Below are 5,000 nucleotides of genomic sequence, written 5' to 3'. Positions count from 1 at the left end.
GGGGTTCAAACCCATAACCACTAGACTACCACGTCCCAATACACACACACACACACACACACACAGAGATCTTTTGCCAGTGACTTGCACACATCTGTTAATGCACATATTAATAAGTGTGAATATGAATATTCATGAGGACGACAACACCAGAACTGATCAACAAAAGTCAGACGTCAGAAGGTCATCTAAAGTTTGTAGCCCCCCACACACACACACACACACACACACACACACACACACACACACACACACACACACACACACACACACACACACACACACACACACACACACACACACACACACACACACACACACACAGCCACTTCTGCCATCTCATTCCACCACCAATTAGAAGCTGTCACTCACACTTAGCCCCACCCTGATTGATGAGTCTCATTGATCTGTAGTTATTGATCTGAGTGACCTGTGCAACCTTCAGCAGAATTCTCTGATTAGCATGCAGGCTTTTAGCGAGCTGCTGACTTGACAAAATGGTCTAATTTTATTTTATTTTATATCACTGACCCAACCTGAGAGCCTCAGAGTTAAACATGTTAAAGAAACATCAGTATTTATACCAAGGGTATTAAAACCTGAGCTAATGTCCATGTGCCAGTTCAGTCTGTATATATTACACCATGACATCTTACACCTGCTGGGTTATTTCTGCTGTCTGTTCATTAAACAGCAGAAACATGATCTAAACATCACCAACATATTTATTATTATTATTATTATTATTATTATTATTATTATTATTATTATTAATTTACATTTATCATTTTGTTTAATATCCATCCATCCATTTTCTACAGCTTATCCGGGGCCAGGTCACGGGGGCAGCAGTCTGAGCATGGACACCCAGACGTCCCTCTCCCCAGACACTTCCTCCAGCTCTTCCGGGGGAATACCGAGGGGTTCCCAGGCCAGCCGAGAGACATAGTCCCTCCAGCGTGTCCTAGGTCTTCCCCGGGGCCTCCTCCCGGTTGGAAATGACCATAGGTGAGGGTAGGAACGTAGATCGACCGGTAAATAGAGGGCTTCGCCTTATGGCTCAGCTCTTTCTTCACCACAACAGATCGATATATCAACCGCATCACTGCAGAAGATACACCGATCCGCCTGTCGATCTCCCGCTCCATCTTTCCCTCACTCGTGAACGAGACCCCAAGATACTTAAACTCCTCCACTTGAGGCAGGAGCTCTCCACCAACCTGAAGGGGGCAAGCCACCCTTTTCCGGCTGAGAACCATGGCCTCGGACTTGGAGGTGCTGATTTGAAGAAGCCAACAGGACAACATCTGCAAAAAGCAGAGACGAAATCCTGTGGTCCCCAAACCGGACTCGCTCCAGCCCCCGACTGCTCCTAGAAATCCTGTCCATATAAATAATGAACAGGACCGGTAACAAAGGGCAGCCCTGCCAGAGTCCAACATGCACTGGGAACAAGTCTGACTTGCGACAATGCGAACCAAACTCCTGCTCCGGTCATATAGGGACCGGACAACCTTAGTAGAGGGCCACGGACCCCATACTCCCAGAGCACCCCCCACAGGTCATCACGAGGGACACAGTCAAATGCCTTCTCCAGATCCACAAAGCACATGTGGACTGATTGGGCAAACTCCCATGAACCCTCCAGCAACCTGGTGAGGGTATAGAGATGGTCCAGTGTTCCACGACCAGGACGAAACCTGCATTGTTCCTCCTGAATCCGAGGTTCGACTATCGGCCGAATTCTCCTCTCCAGTACCCTGGCATAGACTTTTCCGGGGAGGCTGAGGAGTGTGATCCCCAGTAGTTGGAACACACCCTCCGGTCCCCCTTCTTAAACAGAGGGACCACCACCCGAGTCTGCCAGTCCAGAGGCACTGTCCCCAACCGCCACGCGATGTTGCAGAGGTGTGTCAACCAAGACAGCCCAACAACATCCAGAGACTTAAGGTACTCAGGGTGGATCTCATCCACCCCCGGTGCTTACCCCCGGGTGGTTACGGAGGCAAAAACTCAGGTCTGGGAGGAGTTCGGTGAGGCCATGGAGAAGGACTATCAGTTGGCCTCGAAGAAACTCTGGCAAACCGTCCGGCGCCTCAGGAGGGGGAAGCAGTGGCCTGCTCACACTGTTTACAGTGGGAGTGGGAATCTGCTGACTTCGACTGGGGACATCCTCGGACGGTGGAAGGAATACTTCGAGGTTCTCCTCTTTGTTTAATATAATCATTTAAAAACCATCAAGTACAGTGTTTTGGGAAACCAGTCATGTTTTATTCCCCATGTGATATTAAATAAAACAGTCTGTAAATAAGCTGCCAGAAGCCCAGGGTTCTCCTCAGAACCTTCTGTTCTAATAATGATCTTCATCCTTAATAATGAAAACAGCTGGAACATAAACAGAATGTCCCTGTGTCCTAGAAATAAGTATTAAAATTCAAGATGAGGATGTTGAGGATGAGGATGTTGAGGATGAGGATGTTGAGGATGAGGATGAGGATGTTGAGGATGAGGATGTTGAGGATGAGGATGTTGAGGATGTTGAGGATGAGGATGTTGAGGATGAGGATGTTGAGGATGTTGAGGATGAGGATGTTGAGGATGTTGAGGATGAGGATGTTGAGGATGAGGATGTTGAGAATGAGGATGAGGATGTTGAGGATGAGGATGTTGAGGATGAGGATGTTGAGGATGAGGATGTTGTTATTGTAGCATACATATGAGTGTGTTCAAGTTGAGCAGCAACAGATAAGGAACAAAACTTAACACAACAGGAGGAAAGGAGTGTAAAGGTCAGGTGTGTGTTTAATGTATTGAGAGAGAAGCTGATAGGATGCGGGGTGTATTGTGATTAGTATTATGCACAATGCGTAAAGGAAAGATATGTAAAAAAACAAACAATCAAACAAAAACAAACAAATAAACTACAAAAACAACAAAAAAAAAACAAAAACAAAAACACAAAGATAGAAAACAAAAGCAAAAAAGAGAACAAAAGCAAAAGCAACACACAAACACACAAACAAAAACACACACAAACACAAGCAACAACACACAAACACAAACGACACACCACACACACACATACACACACACACACAGAGCACACAATAAAAACAATAAGCATTAAAACCACAAGAAAAACAGCAAAAAACAAAAAAAAAAAAACAAAAAAAAAAAATAAAAATATACTAAATCAAACAAAATAAAAAAATGAGAAAAAATACTCAAACAACCAAACAAAAAAAAAAAAAACAAAACAAAAAAACAAAATTTAAAAAATAAAACAACAAACAAAAAAGCACACTAAACAAAAAAATCAATAAAACAAAATAAATAAAAAAAAGAGAAATCAACAATTAAAATAACATCCGAAAACAAATAAAAAAAAAAAAATAAAAAAAAAAATTAACACACAATCAACACAAAAAAAAACCTATCCGAAAAATAAAACAATGATTGATAAAAAAAACAGACATGAATAAGAACGCACACTCAGGGGGGGAGAGAAAAAAGCAAAGGAAAAGCAGACCAGCCGATGGAGGGATAATAAGGGTGGAAAAGGAGACCGCAGCAAAGAAGAGAAGGGGGTGGAACAAAGCATAATAGGAAGGAAATAAGGATGGAAAGAGAAAAGAAGGAAAGAAAAGATAAAGGAAAACAATAAACAAGAGAGGAAAACAATACATAACAGAGACAAAAAAAAAGGAGAGGATGATAACAGGGGGAAGAAGAAAGTTGAATCGGGGTAAAGGAAGAAGGAAAAGTAAAACAGGGTACAGGACAGAAGAAGAAAAAGAGCAGCCAGACGGGGGGGGCACAACCAGCAGAAACGGGCAGCCGCAGTCGATCATCAGCACACTACACACACCGCGCGCGCCGGCGCGCGCGCGCGAGCGCGCGCGCGCCGGCACAAACCCACCACACAACACACACGCGCGCGGCGCGAGGTCGCCCGCGCGCGCGAGCGCGCCACAAAAACAAACACAGAACGGCGCGCCGCGCGCGCCGCGCGCGCGCGGCGCGCACACGACAAACACAAGCGCGCGCGCCGCGGAAAAAAAAACACACAAACAAACTCTATCTCTCGCTCTCGATCTCTCTCGCAAACACAACACACACACACACACACAAACACACACACTCTCCCTCTCTCTCTCTCACACACACACACACACTCTCTCTCTCTCTCTCTCTCTCTCTCTCTCTCTCTCTCTCACACACACACACACACACACACACATCCTGTGATATACATCATATAAGCTGATATTTATTCAGACTGATGCATTAGAACAGCTCCAGTGTGAGTATTTCAACATCATCTCCATAGTTCATCCTCCTGTGGGACGAGTGTGTGAGAGAAACAGCTGCTTTATTCTAAAGTCTGTGTGTGTGTGTGTGTGTGTGTGTGTGTGTGTGTGTGTGTGTGTGTGTGTGTGTGTGTGTGAGAGAGAGAGAGAGTGTGTGTGTGTGTGTGTGTGTGTGAGAGAGAGAGAGTGTGTATGTGTGTGTTGTGTGTGTGTGTTGTGTGTGTGTGTGTGTTGTGTGTGTGTGTTGTGTATGTGTTGTGTGTATGTTGTGTGTGTTGTGTTGTGTGTGTGTGTGTGTGTGTGTGTGTGTGTTGTACACTTGATTTTGCTGACAGAGAATTAACACGCCTGCCACTCTAATTTACTCTAAAAAAAACTGTTTTATTTTATCTCACAACAACAGGGATGCTCAGTGGTTAAGGTGTTGGGCTACTGAACCGAAGGTCATGGGTTCGAACCCCAGGTCCACCAAGCTGCCACTGCTGGGCCCCTGAGCAAGGCCCTTAACCCTCAGTTACTCATTTGTAAGTCACTCTGGATAAGTGTGTCTGCTAAATGCTGTAAATGTAAATTCAACTGATACTATCAAGAATCTTCTTCATAACACACACACACACACACACACACACACACACACACACACAAGCACACACACGCGCACACACACACACGCGCGCACACGCACACACA

At 45.0% G+C, this 5,000-nt stretch overlaps 2 protein-coding genes and 1 long non-coding RNA gene across 10 annotated transcripts in view; 1 reads left to right on the top strand and 2 right to left on the bottom strand.

The window, feature by feature from the left end:
* The window catches only part of LOC113657299, a 1,727,325-nt gene that overhangs the window by 1,322,684 nt on the left and 399,641 nt on the right, over nucleotides 1-5,000 (bottom strand). The gene's annotated exons all lie outside the window — the stretch shown is intronic.
* LOC125146171 overlaps nucleotides 1-5,000 on the top strand; it is a 1,103,650-nt gene that overhangs the window by 872,475 nt on the left and 226,175 nt on the right. The window lies entirely within an intron of this gene.
* The window catches only part of sema6dl (sema domain, transmembrane domain (TM), and cytoplasmic domain, (semaphorin) 6D, like), a 27,183-nt gene that overhangs the window by 19,237 nt on the left and 2,946 nt on the right, over nucleotides 1-5,000 (bottom strand). The window lies entirely within an intron of this gene.

Source organism: Tachysurus fulvidraco, chromosome 13 (genome assembly GCF_022655615.1).
Source record: "Tachysurus fulvidraco isolate hzauxx_2018 chromosome 13, HZAU_PFXX_2.0, whole genome shotgun sequence".
In the NCBI taxonomy this organism is placed as follows: domain Eukaryota; kingdom Metazoa; phylum Chordata; class Actinopteri; order Siluriformes; family Bagridae; genus Tachysurus; species Tachysurus fulvidraco.
Note: the sequence above shows the minus strand (reverse complement) of the source record. Positions and strands in the feature narration are given on the sequence as shown.